At 38.6% G+C, this 24,865-nt stretch overlaps 1 protein-coding gene and 1 pseudogene across 1 annotated transcript in view; one reads left to right on the top strand and one right to left on the bottom strand.

Moving 5' to 3' along the window:
- The window catches only part of IL1RAPL1 (interleukin 1 receptor accessory protein-like 1), a 1,423,595-nt gene that overhangs the window by 1,340,753 nt on the left and 57,977 nt on the right, over window positions 1-24,865 (bottom strand). The gene's annotated exons all lie outside the window — the stretch shown is intronic.
- LOC105506879 lies at window positions 983-9,191 on the top strand (annotated as a pseudogene).

Raw genomic sequence — 24,865 nt, 5'->3', positions numbered from 1 at the left:
GGAGAATCGCTTGAATCCAGGAGGCAGAGATTGCAGCGAGCTGAAATCGCGCCATTGCACTCCAGCCTGGGTGACAGGGCAAGACTCCGTCTCAAAAAAAAGAAAGAAAGAAAGAAAAAGAAAAGAAAAGAAAACAATTCTTTTGGATTCCCAGCCTTGAATCCAGTGGCAATGCCTATGATTGGCTACAAAGAAACCTGCCCCTTCATGAATTTTTATGACTACCCCCAAGCCACCACAACTAAATATGTAATTTTTACTAAAAATAGAGTAATTGCAATGCAAACATGGCTTTAAAGCAAGCTGCTTTTCTCCCATTCCCAAACAGCTCAGCTTCAAGCACCACCTAACTGGTACATAGAAATTCTAAGGTTGCCACTGCTGAAGGCTGGGATCTGTTATCAACCGAATGTTTGTGTCCCTCTAAAATTCATATGATGAAATCTGAATCCAGAATGTGATGGTATTAGAGGGTGGGGCCTTTGGGAGGTAATTAGGACATAAGTGTAGAACCCTCACGAATGGGATTAGTGACCTTACAAAAGAGACCCCAGAGAGCTTGCTCTCTGCTCTCCACCATGTGAGGATACAAGAAGATGGCATTCTGCAAACAAGAAGAGGGTTCTCACCAGAACCCCACCATGCTAGCATCCTGTTCTCTAACTTCAAGCCTACATAACTGGGAGAAATAAGTTTCTGTTGTTTACAAACTACCCAGTCTATGGCACTTTGTTATACAACAGCCTAAGACAGGTTCAGAACATCAATCAGGAGAGGAGAGGGATCAGAGCTGTAGTCACCAGAAGGGTGTTCAGAACCAGGTATGTGGAAGAATGAGAAAGGAGTTACTAGCATGAGGCAAACAGACAAAAATGTGTTCACAGTAGCAAAACAGGAGTCCAGTTACTAGGATCAGGGCACAAGATCCAAATCAGGCAGGCAACTGTAGGCAAGAATTTAAGCAAAAGACATGCGAGGCAACATGGGCCTCCAAAGTGATTCGACTGACAGTAAGTTTTGTTTTACTTTAGAGCGGCGGTACAAAATCATGAAACATGAAACTTGTACTTAAGATTCAGGCAGACCCAGTTTGTGACCTATTTTACAAAGATTATTTTATAGGGTAACAGTGCTGTAAATCTAGGTAAGAAGCTAATTAGTCACCATAACTATCTTGGGTAGTAAGCACTGTATATTTCCCAAATGTATTTTTTAAGGTAATTCACAGCCCAAGAATGATTTCATTCACTTGCTTGGAATTTTTTTAATGACCATCTTGAAAATATGTACACATCTCTTCAATAAAAAATGGTTTTCTTACGTGAATTTAAAATTAGGCCTAAAAGTACAGTAGAATTGACATGTCATTAGAAGTAATAAATATCTCCACACTACAAGAAAACTGTCTAATTCAAGATGCAAATTGTTAATATATAGCAAATAGAAAGTCACTGCTGGATAAATAAGTAGTACTAGTAAAATTTAGCCCCCAGTACATGGCGCAATTAAGTCTACTTTCTCGAGGAAAGGTATAATGACTGAAGGAAGTCACAAATACTGTATATTTACTAATATCAATTAGCAATTTGTTGTGTTTATATAGCCAACTAAGCCAGGTGACAGCAAAAATAAATCTAAGTATCACCTACTTGATAGAAAGCTTTCATTCAGAATAGCTGATTTTTCAATTACGTACCTTTAAAAAACAATCAAAGCAAAAGGACCAAAAGAAATAAGGTTTTTTTGTTCTAATTAGAAAGTTTTATGTGTTTGTGTATTCATTCATACTTTGCTACTTTTTCACTTTAATATTGTCCTACTTACAGAATAACAGATTTAGTTTATAAACAAAAAAATTATTCAAAAACCGCCTACTAATGCATTTATCTTTGTATTAATACTTTGGAGTTACTGGATTTAAATACCTTCTTAGAAATGCAATTCATCCTTCTTCTTTGTCCCGTTTCTTCTTGGATTTCCTCTTTGACAGTCTTATAAGACCCAAAGATCTTCACTATCAGCTTTCCCATATCCATCATATTTATCAGATTGTTAAATTATTTTTATTAGCTCAATCCACAAATAGGTGGGGTCCACTGTGCCTTTTAGCAAGTTCAAAATCCACACAGGTAACGGTTGGGTTATTTGGATGTCATTTTACAGATTTTTTTCACTTGACATCCTGCAGCAGCATAAAGGAAGCATTTCTTAGTATGTAACATCACCTTCCGACTTCTCAGGGTACCACAGCCTAGTGGGGACGAGAAATGGGCTGGCATTAAGAACGCTCCACCTATCCTCCAGAAAGCTGAACCATCCACTGGCTAAGTGCTCTAACCTGGAGAGCATGGGTCTTCTTGGGCCTGCGTGGGCCAGTGTAGGCCCGCGCAGACCAGTACAGCGTGGGCAAGCACCAGAGTGCGCGTGCATGCTCCATAGCTGACACCGACTCTTGAGTCTCTGTTTTTTCACATTTCCTCCCGCTTCTATGACATTTAGGGATATAGGAATAATCTCATTAGTCACTAACCTCAGGAAGTGTACTGTTTCAAATGATCTTTGCTGCTTATAAAGTACCACTTATAGCCAGGCATGGTGGCTCATACCTGTAATCCTAGCACTTTGGGAGGCTTAGGCAGGTGGATCACCTGAGGTCAGGAGTTCGAGACCAGCCTGGCCAACATGGTGAAACCCCATCTCTACTGAAAATACAAAAATTAGCCAGGCCTGGTGGTACACGCCTGTAATCCCAGCTACTCGGGAGGCTAAGGCAGGAGAATTGTTTGAACCTGGGAGGTGAAAGTTGCAGTGAGCCGAGATCGCGCCACTGCACTCCAGTCGGGGTGACAGGGCGAGACTCCATCTCAAAAAAGAGAAAAAAAAAGTGCCACTTATAAATAGAACTGCCATATTTAGTAAATAAAAATACAGGACACCCAGTGTAATTTGTACCTCGGATAAGTAGTAATTTTATTTTAATATAAATATATTTCATGTAATATTTGGGACATACTTATACTTTTTTAAATTCCTTGTTTTTATATCTGGGCATCCTGTAACTTATCTGCCAACCCTATTTATCAAGTATGGGTCTAGATAAGGAGTCCTGATTGTATGATAATCAAACGATCTTCTTGGGAACAGTGCCTCAGTGCCTTAGTTGACTGTATTGCCTTGCAATTTCAGTGGTCTAGTTGTTGGTCAGAGATGTCCAGCCGCAAGACTGCATTTGTAGTACACATTTGTGCAGTGAGGTAATGATACCTGTGCTTTACCAGAGTACACGCATGGTTTTAAAAATTTATTGGAAATATTTGACCATGTCCAGTTCAATGGACATTATTTATTTTGTCCCCAAACTAAATGTCTCCCTCTAAAAGCAAATGGAAACAGGTACAAATTTACACCATATAGCTTTACCTACATGAACAAAACCACTTGGAGACCAGATTTAGAGACGAGCAAGTAGTCTGCAGTTCTGCTCTTCCCTTGTACATGGAAGTTCCCTGGAAATTGTTTGGTTCACCTTCCAGTAACTACAACGTTGTGTAATGGCAACAAGCCTGACAAGCACAGCTCTCTGAGTTCTGAGAAAAAGTTCATTTAGTCTTCCTGATTCCATACTGAATGTGGTAGAGTGTAGCTTAGAGGTGATCAGCATGTGGGGAGAAGAGGATTATTAGGCAGGGACAGCCCAGAGTTGTGGCTAAACTCCGCAGAATACAGTAGAAAAACCAAGGGAAGGCAAAGACACAAAGAACCATTGATCATACTTAAAAGATTAAGCCTCAGGAATGATTGGACAAAGCCAGCACTGTGGGATCACCTTGGAGGAGATCAAAAAAGAAATTCAGTAAAGCTAAAAGAAACATGTAGACACATGTCACCAATGCAAGCCAAGGATGGTTAGACAGAAATAGCCCCCTGCAGATATTTCTTACAGTACCTCCAAATAAAATCGTATTCTCTGAATTCACAATGTAGTCTTTACTCTCATCATATTTTCCCAAGTCACAGTACTCACATACATATAAATATAGAAATTGAAAGTCTCTTCCTTCATGTTCAAAAAATTTTTAAAGATACATTTTTAGATGAATGACATTTCAGCTCAAATCACAATTGAATTTTCGGGGACAGTTACAATTCAAAAATCATGATGCTCCCTATGGATTTATACTTTGGTTTAAAAATGTTAGTTACATTTGAATGCATTTGATTTGTTGTCTTTTCTGTTTGCGTAGAAAAAAAAAACAGGAAAGATGACTATAATTATGCATACTTTGCAATGATTAGGCATTTAATATGCAATAAGATATTTGCTAGGGAAGTATGTCTATGGCTAGAACAGAGAACAGGCTCCAGGGTTATGTCAAGCTACAAAGTGATATGTATGCGAATGAATTCTCAGGCTCATTAATCATTTTTGTACTTGAAGTGCTAAACTGCTAATGTTACACTGAGAGTGAAAATGAAGTAATTAAGGAGTTTAATAGCTACAGTCTTTTGAGAAGAAAACAAGTTGATAATGCTTCTTTTAATATGTTACATAAATTGGATTTTTTGTTAAATTACAAAAACCGGGTTCATCTATTGTGTAGCTTCAAATGACACAAATCACTTGATTATATTTGTATATGGGGCCAATAGATTGCTATGCAAAGGCAGTTCACTAAACCATCCCATTTATAACAGAAAGTCTTTGTTACCAAGAGCACAAAAACACCTATCAGGTTCTCATCTTTTTTTCTTTTGATGCACTAAAGCTTACTTCTCAAATTATCTGTGGTGAAGGGCCAGTTTCTGTTCCTTTGTTTCCAATTCATCAGAGATATATTACTTCATAACATGCAATGCCAATGACTTGAAAAATGAAACAGAGAGACATACAAAATACAATTCCCTTTTAAAATTACTGGATCCAACAGATACAACAGTACTCAGTCGGATGCCTATAAAAGTTTCTAATAACCTAGTCTGAATTACTCCATAGACCGGAAATAATGTGAGGCCCTGCAGCAGCCCGAGTTGAAAAGCACCACTCTAAAAGCAGAAGTCTGGAGAGCAGTGGTTTGGCCATAAACTGACACCAGTTCACTTACTGGCTGCATATTCAGGTCACCTGAAGGCTAGGGACACCTATGAGGAACTAATATTCTGTGTAAACTTCCTGCCACCTTTAGGGAGGACTATGGACTTGCCTTGCCAGGGGTAAGAAGTGCTCATGGATGAGCATCTCTACTTGCTCCCTTCAATTGGAATTTGCTTTTTTTCTTCTTTGGTCACTCTAAAGACTTTCTTCTTCGTTCTTTCCCTTTTCTTCCCTTTCATTCTTTTTCCCTCTTTTCCACTTTGGAGGTATTTTCATACAGGTAAACACAGAGACCCTGAAGCTGGACAGAAATGGGTTTAAATTGTGACGCTGCCACATTCTGACTATGAGAAAATAGGCCAGTCATTCAAACCTGGTAAGTCAGAATTCTCATCTGTGAAATGGCAACAGTATTATCCTCTGTATGGCATGAATGTGATTCTAAAATTAGGTGATCATGGAATGTTATTCAGCCCCTCACCCTCTTCCTTTTCTGGTTCTTTTTTGGTGTCCGACAGAGAAAGCTGCACTATTATGTTTAAATTAATGTATTAGCAGTTGTGCCTGCAGCTTATAAACATGGTTCTTCTCAGAAAATTAATTAAATAAAGCCAACCAATCAGCCAGCAAACCAGACAAACAACAGACACCACTACATCTTTATCCTCTCCCAGGTAATGGTACTATTTTCCACAGTGGTCCAAGCCAGAATCCTGGGAGTCAAACTCATACCCTGTCCAATTCTAAAACTGTCACTGACTCTGTAAAATTACTCCTCCAAAGTAGTTCTCACATCCATTTCATTTCTGCTCCCTAGCCACTACCTCAACTATTTTCTTAGGTTTTAAATACAATCCTCCTGAATGTTTTCTCAAACTCCGGCAATCGGCAATCGATCATCTTCAACATTGCTACCTGAAGGCTCTTTCTAAAACAAAAACCGGCTTGAAACCTTCCCTGGAGGCTCACCCTCTGTGATCTATGGGGAAAAGGTCAGAGGCTTAACTTTTGGTCAGATACAGCTGCCACAGTTTTAAATACCGTAAACTCTTTCCAAATTGGTTGGTAAATAACAGCTTCTCTAGACCCAGGCCACACAGGCCACACTCAAACCCCCTCCTCCAGGCCCTGCAATCAACCACCATCTAAAAACAAAGGTTAACACCTGAAGGAGCAAAGAAGAGGGCGCCTCCCACCTTTCAACAGAACTGTTTTCATCATTAGTGTCCCAGCCTTACCAGCTGGAGAACATTTTTAATAAGTCTCCTGCTTACAAGTCTTTTACTATCTCCTTCACTGTGCTTTTAGTATATGCTACTCTTATGCAGGGACAAGCATGTAGCATAATTTGATGCAAACATGAAGCAGATGTTTGAAGATAAGGCCAGGATTGCCACTCACCATACTCAGAAGGACACAGGCTTAACAGAGAACATTATAGAATATAGAGTGTTCTTTGAACATTAGAATATTTTATTCTAATTTGTCCACTGGGTATCAAATGTGAATTGGTTTTTCTTATCAATTTATATTGTATTTTGCATACTAACACTGTTAGCAATTAATAGAGTTTCATGGTAGAAAGAATTGATCATTATATATCCTGTCTCCTACAGTTAGTACCATTTTTAAAAGGAGACAATGTTTTCACATTTAAACACAGAATACTATAATTATAAACATCAAGCCTATTTCAAAGATTTTTTCACTGTGATTAATTTAATATAAAATATATTACTAAGCCTTCTCAGAGATCCATTCAATCTCAAAATTATTTAACGTAACAAATTCCCACTATGCAAAAATATTTAGAATAAAAATTGACCTCAATCAAATAATATATCATCAGCATTTACTTGTCAATGCACATGTATGAGTTTTTATATGATTAGCTAAACATTTTCATAGAAATGCTAGTTTTCTATTTTCTTTTTAATGATACAGTAGATACCCTCGACTGAATTTTATTTTCATGCAGCAGTTGCATATTAATCTTGAACACATGTATGGGACTAGATGTAATTAGGTAGTTTTTCTAAAATAAATGCTGGTATTTTAAATTTTATTTTAAGAACAAACTTGCCTTCCTCAATTGAATTTTATTTTTATACTTCAATTGCACATTTCACTTGAGATCTAGATGACTAGATTTTTTGTAAGAAAGAAGCAGACTTAAACACAGGAAACCTAAACCAGTCTAGACTTGGAGCTGAGTATAAATCATAACACCTCTTTTGCTAATATAGAACATTTTAGGGTGGAAAGAGGCCAAGGTGTACATTTAGGTCTGGCCCATCTTTGAGTTATAATTATTATTATAGCCTACTCTGCTTTCTCCCCAACCTCCTCTTGCCAAAACTATTTTTAAATTATACTTGTAATACTTTCTTCTTCTGCTGGACTTGCTGACTTATTCCATGTTTCTCATTCCCAGTGTGATGAATCTCTTCATATTTTTTGTGACTTTTCTTCGATATAAGCTGGTGGTGTCTGCTGGCAGTTGACATTTACTCAAATAGTTAGGATCACTCGTCATATCTATTCCCTGAGAACTGTGCAGATAGAAAATAATCCCTTCTTAATCTCTTAATTCTCAGAGTACTTAGTTCTAAAATTTCCTATATTTCTAAATGTGTTATTAGACAGATGTACATATTTTTAGTCATTCTATGTCCTAGCTGTCATTTCTAAAATAACAAATTTATAATAAACAAATTTGAATTTGAGTATCCTATATCTAGTAATTCATATCATATGTTACCCTTTCTGTCTTTCACTAAAGACAAAACTTGACTTTTTCTATTTTGGGTAAAACTGCAGGGTCTTAGTGAATAAATATCTACATATTGAATTCTTATCTAAAATACCTATTATTTAATGACTAACATTTGACAAGAGTGAGAGATAAAAAAGAGAAGAAAGAGATGTAACAAATAACTTACATGTATTATAAAATCAAAACACTAACAGATTGCTTTTCAGGGGTCAAAAGTATTTCAGTGCTTTTGAGATTCATTATTTATTCTGGGCATGACATGAGAAAATAGAAATAACTAAGAGTCAATTAAGTTTAATGGCAACCCAGTAACCTCCAACACACATACACACACGCACACACCATCCTCACTCTGCTTCTGCCCTGGAATCTGGAGCGGTTTTATCACAAGTGAGGTGTTATAGAGTAATTTTCCCTCACTCAGACCTGAAAAAGCCAAGATAAAACTATGCTAGTAAGAATATTTGTTTTCCTGCCCATATTCTTAACATCTAAATCTCAAAACACCGGTCCCCAAAAGTAACTGTCTTTTGAAAGGCAGATTCCTGGGCATCATCCAAAAAATTATTGTTCATTATATCCAGGATTAGACCCAAGAACCTAAGAATCTACATTTTTTTTTTTTTAACCAAGAAACCCAGGTTTTCTGGAGCTAAAGTACAAAGATTAATCTCTTCGTTTTTTTCTAACACATTTTTCCTTCTCTGATTACTAAATGGTTAACTCCTTTGCTAATGCTTAAAATATCTTTACACAACTATAGTATAACATAGGTAAGCACAGTTTAAAAAATATGCTTACAACTAATTGGGGCAATTGTGTTCGCAGCCGCCGCCACGCCACCGTCGCTCTCCAACGCCAGCACCGCCTCTAGCTCGCCGAGCTCCAGCGGAAGGAGAAGGGTGGTTAACTAAGGAGGTCTCTATACCGTGGCTCCTACAAAGCCGACTTCCTGCAAATCGACTGGTCCTAAAACACCCAGGAAGCAACTGGCTACAAAAGCCGCTTGCAAGAGTGCGCCCGCTACTGGAGGGGTGGAGAAACCTCATCGTTACACTTCGTGAAATCAGACGTTATCAGAAGTCCACTGAACTTCTGATTCACAAACTTCACTTCCAGCATCTGGTGCGAGAAATTGCTCCGGACTTTACAACAGATCTGCGCTTCCAGAGTGCAGCTATCGGTACTCTGCAGGAGGCATGTGAGGCCTAGCTGGTTGGTCTTTTTGAAGACACCAACCTGTGTGCTATCCACGCCAAACATGTAACAATTATGCCAAAAGACATCCAGCTAGCACACCGCATACGCGGAGAACGTGCTTAAGAATCCACTATGAGGGGAAACATTTCATTCTCAAAAATATAATAATAATAAGTCTCTTCTCCCTGTTAGTGGTAGTTCTGAACGTTAGATATTTTTTTTCCATGGGGTCAAAAGGTACCTAAGTATATGATTGCAATTGGAAAAATAGGGGGCAGAAATCAGGTGTTGGCAGTTTTTCCATTTCATTTGTGTATGAATTGTTAATACAAATGTGGAGACATAAAGCATTAATGCAAGTTAAAATGTTTCAGTGAACAAGTTTCAGCAGTTCAACTTTACAATAATTATACATAAACCTGTTAAACTGTTCTGGACAATGCCAGCATTTGGATTTTTTCAAAACAAGTACATTTCTTATTGATGGTAACTAAATGGTGTTTGTAGCATTTTTATCATACGGTAGATTCCATCCATTCACTATACTTTTCTGAGTTGTCCTACATGCAAGTACATGTTTTGAATGTTGTCTGTCTTCTGTGCTGTTCCTGTAAGTTTGCTATTAAAATACATTAAACTAAACAAACAAACAAAAGACTAATTCAGGAGGGCCAGGCATGGTGGTTCACGCCTGTAATCCCAGCACTTTGGGAGGCCAAGGCAGGCGGATCATTTGAGGTCAGGAGTTTAAGACCAGCCTGATCACCATGGTGAAACCCCGTCTCTACTAAAATACAAAAATTATCTAGGTATGGTGGCGGGCACCTATAGTCCCAGCTACTCCGGAGGCTGAGGCACAAGAATTGCTTAAACCCGGCAGGCGGAGATTGCAGTGAGCTGAGATCGCACCTCTGCACTCCAGCCTGGGCAACAGAGTGAGACTCTGTCTCAAAAATAAATTAATTAATTAAACTAATCGGGGAGGATAGGACAAATTTAGAGGACATGGGAATTCATTCAGCAAATATTTCTGGAGCATCTATTAAGTGTCAAGCACACTGCTCAGTGCTGGACATATGAAAATACAAAACAACCTTTTTATCATCCAAGGAACACACAGAGTCTTGCAAAAGAGAGACCTAAAATGGATCAATCGTAACACAATGTTGTTGATTATAACAAAAACACAGGCAAAATACACTACGGCCTAATATAAAGGAGTAGATATGTTTTACTTCCTTAAACTTTACCACTATGGGTTCTCTTCCCCAGAGTGCCAGACATTATAAAATCTCCAGTTAGCCTCTCAAACAACAACCTTCATTTTCTGGTCCTAAACTCCAATTTTTTAGATTTCTTAGGTGCTTTATTCTGCTCTCATCTGTGTGCTTGTAGCTGTAGCACAAGCAAGGACAGGGTTAGAGGGGGGTCTAATTTCAATATCTACATTTGATACAGTGAAGAAAAATTAAGAGCAAACATCTTGAACCATAAACCACTGATAATTGATTTAACCCATGAGTACTTATTAGATTCAAAAGTACAAATATTACACACCCCATATTGTCAATTTATTTCACAAATGTTTATTGACCATCTACTATATATACAGTCCTATGAAATGAGCTAAGGATATAAACATATGTGAAATATGGACATAGTATATGCCCCCATTACATTTATAGTCTGGTAGGGGTGTAAAATCTTAATAAACAAATTTATAATTGCAAATGTGCCCAATGCTAGGTATACAACACTATCAATGCAAGGCAATTTGATCTAAATAAAGAGGTCACCAAAGGTCTCTCTGAGATGGGATGTGAAGGACATGCAGAAAATAATTAGGCAAAGAGAAGTAAGAGCAGCCCAGGCATAGGGCAAATGCTCTCTGATGGGGCTTTATAACAAGGATGGGGACAGAAAGAAAGTTGATGGGACTGGAATTCAGAGAAGGGCAAGACAGGTGAAGGCTACACAACTGGGGAAGCACTGAGAATATATGAAAAAGTGGAAAACATCAATGGCACCTGGTTCCTGTCCACCAGAGCTCAGAACTGAAATGCAATTTCAACGTCCACCTGAAATGCAAATTCTACAGGTGCTGTGGCAGGGCTAGAGGCAGCAAAGTGGTGCAGCACACTCAGAAGAGTAGGAGAAGAAAAGACTGTCTGGGTGGGTAAAGTCTGAGTTGGACACTAAAGGAGGAGAATGACCAGGGAGAAATGGAAAAGCAGTAGCAAGGGTGTGTGCCAGAAAGTAGAAAACACTTGACATTAGAAGCAACTAGATGACTAACTAGCTTGATATCTTATCCTACAATTTGCTTTTCTAAATTGCTATTTCTTTTTCTTTAGAGTTTTAAGAAAATCTAATTCTACATCATGGCCGTGTATCTGTTTAAAATGAACTAAGAAATTTTTTACATGATGTAATATAATAATGAAATCGATTACCTCTAGCCTTCATCTTCAAACATTCTGTCTTTTGTTTCCAATTTGCTTTTTGGTCACCTGTCTTCTTTTCTAGAAATGGTCAGCAGTCACTAGGCCTCCAGAAGCATTCATCCCAATGAAATTCACTTAATTTTAAAATTCTACCTTTTCTTTCATTACCTTTCTAATATAAAACATGTGTGTAATTTTGCCACTGAAAAAGAATGTTTTTAAGGTCTCCCTTTTAGTTTTACCTCCTTTATTCTGAGGCTAGTTGAGTTCCCTGGACCCTTCAACCAATACTTGTTACAAATGAAGCAAATATTATATTAGCCTTTTGTTGATCTGTCAGTTCCCATTAGACATTTTATTTTTGAACCTCTGCTTAGCATGTATTCTGTAATAAAGATAAATGTATTTTTTAAATGATCTACTACCATGGCAAATGATTAGGATGTGTTTATTTGCTTGGTGCTCTTTTTGCTGATAGGAGCATTAAAAGCTTTAGTTTTTCAGCACTTAGAATAGGATATGTAGTATTTGTACACCAAACCCCTGAAACGCGCAATTTACCCATATAACAACCTGCACATGTATACCTTGAACCTAAAATAAAAGTTGGAAAGAAGTAAAAAGGAATGGTTGCATACTTTGTTGATGACATTATTCTAGATCAATTTTTTTAACCATTTTTGTTCTTTTCATGTATACTATTGATAGTGTTATAAAATGATACACCAAAGTACCTCACTGGTATTTTCACCAACTTTTCTTACAGGAAATATGATTCCCTGGTTTCATCAGCTCTTCCTTTTCAATGATTTCTTATATAAGTGTGTATGTCAGGTTAATTTATCTGGCTTCATTTCATGTAGACCAAGGTCATGAGTTTAATTTCTTTGGAAGCAGTTCAGTGTTTTAAATGGGAACTAAATTTGGTCCCAAACAGACCTGATTTTCCATCTCGACTCCTCCCACCCCCAATGGCACCCCTTTCCCAGGTCACAGGAGATAGAGTGCTTTATTCTATCTGGACTCAAGACCCACCCAAGTAAGATACATTTTGAAAAATATTTCTCCCTGTAAACCCTTAAAACCCCAATATTCAGCCAGTGGTATGGGTTTACATGCATTTTCCTTTGGGTCAAAGTAAAGTATTTGGGTAAATTTCCCAGTTTCCATGAGACTCAGTTGCTTCATCTTCAATTACAGAAAATGTTTAAAGGATCTCACAGGGTCCTTGTGACATCTAAATATGGCAAACACCAATGATGTCTGACACATAGTAGTTGCTGAACAAATGTTTACACTTTCCTTCTCTGTGCTTGATATTTTCTATCCATGTATAGACCAAATAAATTGCTAAAATCATAGATTGCTGACATAGAATTGTTGTCTTCCTCCAAATAGCTTTTGTAGCCCAAGTGTATTATTATCTATGAGTCACAATTATAAAAATACATATGTATTTGAAATGATTTATGGGTATTTAACAATAAACATTTAATCAGCCCCATTAGCTTTATGTGAATACAATAAAAGTCACTGGAGAAGTTTTTTTTACTTAAAGTAATTTTTAAATGGGGATAAGAATACCAACCTTTTAGATTTATTGCTTAAAAAGAAATAGGTTAATAAATATAAATCATTTGGTACAGCGTAGTGCACAAAATTAAGTCCTCAATAACAGGTAACTTATTATTTTTTAAAGAGCCTTAAGATTTTTTTTTTTTTTTTACCAAAGAAGTACACCAAATCATAGACTGCTAGAACAATTTAGAAGAGCACAAATGGGGTCAGAGGTGGGTGGAGTTGCCTAAAACAGGAACTATTCACTCCTGCCTTAGCCCCATAGTAGCTTAGTAACGTTTGACAAGTCAACCTCTGTGAGCCTCAACACTTTCCTTTAACCCCAGGGTGATTTGTTTCACCATTCAACAAATGTTAATACTGAGCACATAAGGCAGGCCACATAGAGTGAACCTTTAATATGATGGCATATATGAAAAGGTCTATACATAATCAAATGAGATCCAAATGCAGGTTCCTGTGAGTTTTGGTAAGAGATCTAAATATAAAATTAATTAACACTTTAGCTGCCGACAGAGGAGTTGGATTTAATGTTGTGATCATCCAGATGCCATTCCTGAGGGCCCTCATGACACTAAAAGGCAGGTCTTTCCTTAAAAGCACAGGACCAAACATGGAAGTGTGCTCTGTTAGATGTAGAATAATTAACGGATTGCTATTGTCATCTTACTTAACTTTTACACACTTTCTGAATCCCAAGTCAGGCAGAGAGTCTATGTACCTCTAGCAATGTGAGAGCACGTCCATTTACATATACTATATACATACATACATATATCGAAGCCTAGTATATGAGCTGCAGGGACTTTGGTGGTAAAACTGGTGCTTGCAAAGGGCAGCCTGACCCAAAGAAAGCCTTTTTTTTTTTTTTTTTTTTTTTTGAGACCCAGTCTCTCTCTGTTGCCCAGGCTGGAGTGCAGTGGAACGATTTCAGCTCACTGCAACCTCCACCTCCCAGGTTCAAGTGATTCTCATGCCTCAGCCTCCCAAGTAGCTGGGATTACAGGTGCCAGCCACCACACTTAGCTAATTTTTGCATTTTTAGTAGAGACAGGGTTTCACCATGTTGGCCAGGCTGGTCATGAACTCCTGACCTCAGATGATCTGCCCACCTCGACCTCCCAAAGTGCTGGGATTACAGGCGTGAGCCACCACACCCGGCCAAGAAAGCTTTAAAGAAAGCAAGGTGGAGTTAAAGTATTCTCCAGTGTTTATTATGTTGTATTGAAAAATATACTGAAAAAATATCTGGATCAAGCTTCCTTGAGTTGAGCTAAAATACAAGCGCAAAACTTTAGGTGACAGGATCAATGAGGTCCGCACAAGTCAAAAGATTGGCTCTACCTGTGCATGTCTTCTTTTGTTAAATGCGACATACTTCTCCATGCAGGGCTCATTTATTAAGTTGGTCTTCTATATGGAACAAAAATTCACTTAAGCTAGATTTAATTGAAAAAATAGTCCCCTGCCCCCACCATAAACTACTAAACCCTAGATTCAGCTAGGGTCCTGGGCTGATATATATTTTCCTCCATGTTTTTTTCTGTACTGAAAAAAAAAAAAATCAGCAGCTATGCAGCTGTTTCACAAAGGCTGAATCTTGCTACTGTTGTGTAAATGGTATCATTTTCTTGATAAAAAATGCATTTTTATATTTAGTTGCCACCCAGAATATAGCATGAGGCTATCCTTGGAGATTCATCAGCTGGATCTACTGCAATAAGGCGATTGTGGTCCCCCGTCAGCATTGCTCTCGAGGTGAAACATAATTAGCACTCCATCAAAAACCACTTTGGGGAACACAAACAGTAGCTGGCTTCCAAATCAGACTTCTGAAAAGAACTGCATTATACAGTATAAATAAAATGCTAATTTATTATCGATTGTATGAGGGTAGTACACACACAGAGAGGTTTGGTTGCTTTCCAATATAAAGTACATATTCGATTACATCCACCCACCCTTTATCTTTTGTAACAAAGATGCTTGCAAAGAGGTTGGGCTGAACATTCTTCACTACACTCTGTGTGTGCTATGGGAGTTAGGAAAAAAAGAAATCCTGCTCCTATCCACAAGGATTTTACAGTGTGGAGGGGAGAATAGAGCATGCCACAACAGAGTAGTCTCCCAGGTCCTGCCCCTTAATCACTGCCCTTAGTAGATATCTTGCCTGAGAAGCTGTGCTTGCCCAGATTTAAGACTCAGGGCTAGAATAAAAATCAAGGTTTGAGTAGCTGGCAGTACTGCCCTATTAATAAACCATTTTAAAGCTTTAAAATGGAACAACTCTAAATATACTTTTGGTCAGACATAGGCACCCAAGTTACAAATCATTTGACAGCTGATGTGCTACAAAGTCAGTATTTGGAAATGTTCTTCTGTAGGGATTTTTAAAGACTACAGTAAACCAAACCTTTCCAGGGTGCTTTAAGTATAATTCTGTCCAGAAGGAGTAGGAGAGATTAGATGGCATCTCAAGTTTCCTTACAACCCTATAACTCTGTCGTGCTGAAGTACTTACATTGCAGAGGAGCCATGCAATTTTATGCTACCCCGTTAAAATACTATAAAAAAAGAAATGTTCAACGTAACAAAGTAGAATATACCAAACGCCATTCAGAATGAAGGTGAGGGCAGATGGAAAGACATGGATTAGTTAGGTAGTATATGTTCTCAAATGGGAAGGATTGTTGTAACAGAATTAAATTGATTTCATAACATAGTGAGAGAGTCCTGGCTTGATCCAATTTGCTTTGAGAAGAATCTTATATAGCCAGTCAATACGGTTCCACGAAGATGAACGAAAAACAAATGTTGGGGGTAGAAAAGGATCCTAGTAATCATCTAGGTCAGGGTTCAGCAAGCTTTCCTTGTAAAGGACCAGGTAATAAAAATTGAAGGCTTTGTGAACCCCACAGTCACTGTGGTAAATACTCAGCTCTGCTGCTGAAGCACCATAGACAATAAAAAGCAGCCATTAATGATATGTAAACAAATAGGTGTGGCTGTGTTCCAATAAGACTATATTTATGGGCACTGAAATCTGAATCTCATATAATTTATGTGCATCATGGAATATAGGTTGAGAATTCCTTATCTGAAATGCTTGAGTCTGTGTTTCAAATTTCGGATTTATTCTGATCTTTGAATATTTGCATTTACATAGAGAGATATATCAGAAATGGGACCCAAGTCTAAAGAAGAAATTCCTTTATGTTTCATATACCGCTTATATACATAGCATGAAGGTAGTTTTATATAGTATTTTTAATAATTGTGTGCACAAAATGAAATTTTGACCGCATTTTCACTGAAACCAGTCACATGAGGCCAAGTATGGAATTATCCGCTTGTGACGTCATGTTAGCACCAGGAAAGTTTTGGATTTTGGAGCATGTTAGATTTTGGGATTTTCAGATTAGGAATGCTTAACTTATATTCCTCTTTTCTGATATTTTTAACCATTTATAAATATCAAAACCCTTGTTAGCTTGGAGACGATACAAAACAAGGCAGTGGACTCCATTTTTTAGTACAGTGGTTTTCAAACTACTTTTTTTAGTAGCAGATCTCTTCAAGTGAAATTGCACAGGTAGGGCTAATAAAAATTACCTTTTAAGTCGGAACTTCCTCTCTTCTAATAAAATTATATAGAGAAAATAAGAGCAAGATTGCATTGACTTAGGGGCACTAACAGGAGCTGCCTATTTGCTGCTCCCAGAGGCCCACCTCCCCGCCTTGCCCAAACTGAAATTCCTCAATGTACAGGATGGTTTGGCTGTGTCCCCACCCAAATCTCATCTTGAATTCCCACGTTGTTGGAGGGACTGGGTGGGAGGTAATTGAATCATGGGGGCAGGTCTTTCCCATGGTGTTCTTGTGATAGTGAATAAGTCTCATGAAATCTGATGGCTTTATAAGGCCGAGTTTCCCTGCACAAGCTTTCTTTTTGCCTGCTGCCATCCGTGTAAAATGTGACTTATTCCTCCTTGCCTTCCACCATGATTGTGAGACCTCCCCAGCTATGTGGAACTGTGAGTCCATTAAACCTTTTCCTTTTGTAAATTGCCCAGTCTCAGGTATGTCTTTACCAGCAATGTGAAAATGGACTAATACAATGTACAATTCAGAACCCATGACTATCATTCAAGCTACTTACTCAGTTTCTTCCTGAAGAATCTGAGGCACACAAAGATGAAATAATTGTTTGAAAGCATCGGTCATTTTAAGTAGACAAGCTCCAGAACATGAATCCTTCATGTGTCCTGGTTTTGGCTTCCCCAAAACACAACAACATAAGTTTTTAGGGGTAAAACCCTAGTTGAAGTTACACGTGAGGGCCAACCAAGTAAAAGAACAAAATGCTGCCTGGGTATCTAGCAGAAAACTCTTCTCTCATGGCACTCCATGTCAGAGACATACGGGGAATTTGTGGTGAAGATTGGAGAGTGTTCACCAACTAGGGGGACATTAAACCAGACTTTCCCTCACATGTGAATGCTTTCTAGTAGCAAACAGGGCACTTATGTGCAGTCTCTGGAGGAGCCCAAGCCCTAGCCCTATCAGGATGGGACTGCTTTCATCTGTGCTTCTTCCATCATTCTGAAGTGACTCAACACCAGATCTCTGCCAAGAAGTCTCATTCTTCTTCCTATGATGGTGTCCCTGACTTTGGATAAAACTGCTTAATACAGCACTTCCCAAAGAACATCTCTAATAACACTAGTGTTGTATTTCCAGAGATGCAAATAAGTGTTCCCAAATCAAAAAGGTGAAAAACAAGTTCCTCTGATCAAACAAGTGTATACACTATTCCCCATTAGTAATCCACAATGCACACTGGCAGGTTAAAGGATCTGAGAAACCTTACAGGAAAGGATCTTACTTAACTTTTTAAACCAGCATTTCCCCCAATTTATTTTAGAATGTAACTGGGTTTTTTATTCTTCTGTTCTTTATTTTGTTCTCGTTTTCTGGACTCACACCTTTCAGTGGAGATGAAAGAAACTGGGAGCTGGTTTTACACTTAAGATTGTTTTGTGATACTTAAAAGCTTATTAATTTACTCAACAAATACACTTTATGTGATTACTATGGGCCAGACACTGCTGCAGGCCCTTGGAATACTTCGATGAACAACGAAGGCATGTTTTTCTCTCTTGCGGAGTTTATATCCTAGTTAGGGAGACAAACAGAAAACCAGTAAATAAATAAATTTATCCATTCTACAATGATTTATTGAGTACCTACTTTGTGCTAAGCACTGTTTGTGCCAGGAAATGGAGATTCAGACAAATGACCACCCTTGTGGCTTCCATGACAATCATAAGCTAATGATAAAATTCACCTTACTTAAGCTCTTATTACGTGCCACGCACTGTTCTATGTGCTTTACGTGTTGAGCACCAAAACCATCTACCTCTATATTCAGCTTGGATATTGAAGACTAAAACTCCCTAACCTCATACTTCCACGATAATGTAACTTTGTATCCACTGTCATTACTTTCCCTGAGTCTCTGGCCGAAGCAAGTGGTTTGATTGTTTGTTACAGGGACTTTCCAAAAGACCCATCTCTTCCCAACTTTTCAATAGAATCAACAGAGAACTTACATCGTACAATTTTTTGAAATTCTGTCTGAAATTCCTGGCTTTCCTGTTTTCACCAATCCTGGACTATTATATCCTGATTTGTACCCAATCTTAATAAATTCCTCTTTTTGAAAAAACCCCACCTTAAACCAAACTTCCAATTCTCAATAAATTCCGACCTTGCCCTTGCCTTTGGGAGACAAACAAAAGTAGTTCTCCTGAGTTAGTGGTCTTCCTTATCACAGTTATTTTACCAACAAGTTGTATTGCTGATATTTAGAGAGTCAACATTCTACAAAGCTGAATTCATTTATGGCTCATGACAACATTATGCTATATGTATCATCACTGTCCTTTTTTAATGTATGAGGAAATTGAGGCACAGACAGTCAAAGTAACATAGTCATGGTTCTACTGCTGGTAAGTAGCAGAGGAAAGATCTGAATAGAGGATATTGGCTTAAAAGACCATAATTTTGTATAGGTTGGGATGAGTGCCATGAACTCTAAAGTGAAGTGACATGGGAGTCATGAGTTGATTTAGATGGGTATTCTAAGAAGTCATCTCTGAAGAGATGATGTTCGTGCGAGACTTCAAATGATGAAAGAGAAAGACTCATTCCAGGCAGAGGCAATTCGCAAGTGTGGGAATGAAACTGGTTTACTCAAAGAAAGGAACGGCTAGTGTGGCTGGAATGTGGAGAGTAAGGGGAAGAGTGGTAAGAACTGAAGTCACTGAGAAGGCAAGGGACAGTCTATTTAGGATCTTCTAATTTGAGTTTAAATTTTATTCTGATTACAGCAAGAAGCTTTCCAAGGATTATAAGCAGGGATATGAAGAGTTGTTTTAAGTTTAAACACCTATGAAGCCTAATTTTCTCTCTCTATGAAACTAGAGCCAGGCAAACATTTCTGCTCCATATTAAAGAATATTTACTCCAAACCAAAATAACCTAGATGCTTGGTCCAAGAAATACCTGCTCCTAAAAGATGACTATGAACTGACTTAGTGACATATCTGTCAGAACTCAATTCAAATCCATTGTATCACAGTACCCACCAATCCAAATCCATTCACTCAAATGTATCCAACATTTCAAAACTATGCAATGAAATTTGTCCAAACTTAACCAACCCCTGCCTAAAAAGACCCACCTTGAAACAACCCAGCCCAAACTGTAAAATATAATAAATGCCCTATTCTAATTTTCCCACTTTGAGATCCTAAGACTCTGAAGAATTATGTTTTTTCTTAAAGCAGACGGTCCAAAAACTTAAATATGTATGATCAAAAGGTTTTTCTGGTGCTTATTTGGGGAGCCTACAGTCAACACTACTGTATGAAGAGTGTGGATCAAAGGCCAGACAAGAGAAAAGAGACCCATGAGGAAACACCTGAAGGACAGCTGAAGAGAGATGAGGGTCAACTAAGGTTGGGGGCAGCAGAACAGGAGACAAGTGATTAGACTTGGAATATATTTTGCAGTTAGAAGTTTCCGGAAGATTGTATACTTGTAGGTAGAGGTTTAGGGAATGAGAAAAAAAAAATGTTATCTAGATTTTTATTTATTATTAATTTTTAAAATTAGCATGATTTTCTTAACCTGGGCAGCCAACTAATGGTAGTGTCATGTACTAGGGGGAGAAGTTGAAGAAGAATCAATTCTGAGAGTAGAGGATAAACAAAAATTTCCTTTTAGGTATGTTAAATTTGAAGAGCCAATTAGCCATCAATTGGAGCTATCAAATAAGCATTTGGAATTATGCTACTGTGGAGATATCACAGTCATTCGGCTTAGAATTTAGCCAACTTGGGTGTTTTTCAAGGCTACTGGGGAACTAAGGGAAACAAGAAGTGAGAGATAAATTTGCAAGGGCCATGCAAAGGCAGCTAAATGTTATTTTTATGTTTGAGCAAATGTTATCTTTGGGATATGAAATGGAAAGATCTGAGAATAAAAATTATGGAATGAAAGGAGTAACAGTTGGGAATACATATAGTGCTAGTGACAAATTGAAATTGCTACTAAGAAGTGCTCTAAAATTATTACTTGTAGGATTTTCTCTTTATATCCATCTGACTTGTTTCTGTCCCACGAAGGAAAAAAATCACCAATTTATCGCTTTCAGCAAGCATGTGTATATTCAGAATTGCCACACTGCTCTGCTTTTCAGAAACATAAAATATACCACATTACATTGAACAAAACTACAACTGGAATTTTTTTTAGAAAAGATAAGTATTTGTGCTGTGATTGTGCTGTCATCTGGAGTTTAGTAAAATGTGACAATATATTAGTAGCAAAATGGTACAGTAATATATTAGCAGTAAAATGGATACGAGTGCAATAATGTGTCTAGAACAGGGGTTCCCAACCCCTGGGCTGCGGCCCGGGTCAGAATCAGGCTGCACAGCAGAAGGTGAGTGGCTCGCCAGCCAGTATTAAGCATTACAATCTGAGCTCTGCCTCCTGTCAGATCATGGGAGGCACTAGATTCTCATAGGCATATGAACCCTATTGTGAACTGCATATACATGCAAGGGATCTATCTATGTTGCATCCTCCTTATGAGAATCTAACTACTGCCTGATGTTCTGAGGTAGAACAGTTTAATCTTGAAATCACCCCCCAGACTCAGACCATGGAAAATTGTCTTCCACGAAACCTGTGCCCGGTGCCTAAAAGGTTGGGGACCACTGGTCTAGAAGTAAGTTACATTTAGGATTCTTACTCATATTAGCTGTGCCTGGGTGAAAATCCTTTAAAAATCATTTTATAATAATTTTAAGCACAATGCACTCACAGATTATATGCATTTACCAAGGCTGTTTTAAGAGCTTCAATATTTTACCACTTTTACAAAGAGGTATGATTAATAAAATTATCAGAATGCACCCTATAAACATTGGTGGGGTAGAAGAGGAATCAGTGATTCTACAAATTAATATAATTATCATATTTTGAAAGCATATTGCATGAAGCCTAGATTTGAGAAACTAGAAACTGCAAAGAAAAAATAGAACATTAATTTGTATTGGAATATTCATAGGCTCAATTCTTCTCTCTCATTTCTAAATTTCTGAAAATTTCCTGTTACTCTTCCTGCTTTCAGTTTCTCCTTACATTAATTTTTCATACACATGGTGACCCGGGTTACCTTTCCCAAAAGCAGTATTTTCATTATTATGTCACTTTAGGTCATCAATGACTGCTCATCGCCAATAGCATAAAATCCAAGCTTTGATCTGCAACTCAAGAGCCTCTAGAATCCAGAGAAACCTCCTTTTCCAGCCTTCCCTCTCACTACTTTTCCCTCTATGACATCTAGATTTATCTTTGCAATCACTTCTGAATAGAGCCTTTCATTTCTACCTCTCCATTTTTTTTGAGACGGAATTTCACTCTTGTGACCTCCACCTCCTGGGTTCAAGCGATTCTCCTGCCTCAGCCTCCCAAGTAGCTGGGATTACAGGCACATGCCACCATACCCAACTAATTTTGTATTTTTAGTAGAGACGGGGTTACTCCGTGTAGGTCAGGCTGGTCTTGAACTCCCAACCTCAGGTGATCCACCCGCCTCAGCCTCCCAAAGTGCTGGAATTACAGGGCTGGACTGCAGTGGCCGGATCTCAGCTCACTGCAAGCTCCGCCTCCCAGATTTACGCCATTCTCCTGCCTCAGCCTCCCGAGTGGCTGGGACTACAGGCGCCCGCCACCTCGCCCGGCTAGTGTTTGTATTTTTTAGTAGAGACGGGGTTTCACCGTGTTAGCCAGGATGGTCTCGATCTCCTGCCCGTCTCGGCCTCCCAAAGTGCTGGGATTACAGGCTTGAGCCACCGCGCCCGGCCCCCCCCCTCCCTTTTATTCATACTTTTTTCCCCAAAGAGATTATGCCACCCTAAAAAATAAATGTCTTGCCATTCTTCTTAGCTCATAATAGCCCCTTGTTGTTTTCAGCCTTTAATTACTACATAGCCAATAGAGCTCATATTTTATGGATGAGTATGAAAATGATGAAGAGGCATAAGATGTGCTTCATTAAACCTGTCCTCTCAAAACTGGTATCAACATTCTACAGTCATAACTTGCTGCTCCCCTCCAAATAAAAGTGTGAACAGTTACGGGGCAGCGGCCTCATTGATATACTTTTTAATGCCCACAAGCTTTTAAGTTGAACTCAGCAAGATTTCAGTGACGATCTCCTTTGGAATTTGCCAAAAGATTTTTTTTTTTTTTTCAGTTTAAGAAAATGAAGATAAGCATCAAAGTATACTAGAGCTTATTAGTAGGGATTATAAGGGCTGACAAGCCTCCGTTCTCGTTGCTCTCCTCATCCGGGGAACCTCAGTCAATTAGAGTCAATTAACAGATATATGAACTGAATCTTCTGAGTGCAAGGCACTGGGTGGGGGTGTGTATCACCGAGCATGACAAAGCTAGGGCCCTTATGTAGTATCCACTCATAACTGCTTGTGTCCTTCAGGGGCAAAGTTTTCTTTTCCAGAATCAGGTGAACTGAAAAACAGAAATCATGAGAATATTTCTAAACCAGATGAGATGTAGGCTAGCTGGTTAAGAGCTCAGTGACAAAATAAGAAAGGATGTAACTAACTCAATGGCAAAAACATAAGATATGTAACTTCAAACAGGTATAGCAACTGATCAGCAACTAACTCAATGACAAAAATGTAAGAGCTGTAACTTCAAACAGGTATGGTAACTAATCAGCAAGAAACAAAAGGATCACTGTCCTCCCTGGATCTGGAAGCTAGAAGGGTATAATATATATATATAACACTTAGGAGAAAAAAACATATTTTCTGAACAAGAGAACATATTCGTCTCTCTCCCTCCACCTCAGGAAATAGGACTCTTTGTTGAGTAAATAGCAATAAGCTACTTTGATCCCTATTTTTCCATAATAGGGCAAAGATGTTTGCATTCTAAAGAAAGTGAGAATGGCCATCAGGATTTTGTTTTGCCAAGAATGTGTTTGTAAATTCAGGACCACAGCTGAATTATTTGGCACAACAGAGGAGAGTTTTGAGGCTATGTGGGAAAGAGATAAAGAGGAATGAGACAGTTGGCGGCTGAAGAGAGGGATTTGGGAAGGGAAAGCAGGCAGATGTAAAGGAAAACTTAATTTTGTTTCTATCAAGTGGTGTGTGATGTAAATCCTCTTCTTGATCTCCTTTCTTCTTTTTTTTTTTTTTTGAGACACAGTCTCGTTCTGTCACCCAGGCTGGAGTGCAGTGGCATGATCTCAGCTCACTGCAAGCTCCGCCTCCTAGGTTCACGCCATCCTCCTGCCTCAGACTACAGGTGCCCGCTACCACGCCCGGCTAATTTTTTGTATTTTTAGTAGAGACGGGGTTTCACTGTGTTAGCCAGGTGATCCACCCGTCTCGGCCTCCCAAAGTGCTGGGATTACAGGCGTGAGCCACCGCGCCCGGCCTTTGATCTCCTTTCTAAATGTTCAGTAACATCTACATTTCTTACTAGTGTGTTGAATATTTGCTTTTACTTAGCTAGTTTTACCTAAGTTTTTTTTTGAGGGGAGGTGGGAGCAACAAAGTGCTTAACAAATCCTCAGGAGACAGCAGGAGTGCCATACTTAGGATTAAGAAGAAAGCAATGGTAGTGTGGTAACCATTCTTCAAGATGGCCCCTAATGATCCTTACCACCTGCTATTCATGCCCTTATGTAGTTTTCTCACACATTGAATAGGTTTCATCTTGTAACTAATAGGATATTGTAGACGTGATGGTATGTGACTTCCAAGGCTAAGTCACAGAATGCATGGTGGCTTCCAACAGTCCTCTCTTAACCACTCACTCTGGGGAAAAAAACCAACTTCCGTTTCTTGAGCATGCTCAAGCAGTACTATGGGGAGGTCAGTGTGGCAAGAAACTGAGGCTTTCTGCTGACAGTCAGCATTAATTTGCCAATGCTATGAGTGGGACACCCTGATAGGGGATCCTGTAATACATACTGCCCAGAGCAGTGGCTCACACCTGTAATTCCAACATTTTGGGAGGCCAAGGCGGGTGGATCATCTGAGGTCAGCGATTGGAGACCAGCCTGGCCAACATGGTGAAACCCCATCTCAACTAAAAATACAAAAATTAGCTGGGTATGATGGCATACACCTGTAATCCCAGCTACTCGGGAGACTGAGAGAG

This window comes from Colobus angolensis, unplaced genomic scaffold (genome assembly GCF_000951035.1).
Source record: "Colobus angolensis palliatus isolate OR3802 unplaced genomic scaffold, Cang.pa_1.0 Scaffold140, whole genome shotgun sequence".
NCBI classification, from domain to species: domain Eukaryota; kingdom Metazoa; phylum Chordata; class Mammalia; order Primates; family Cercopithecidae; genus Colobus; species Colobus angolensis.
This window is presented reverse-complemented; position numbering and strand designations above follow the sequence as displayed.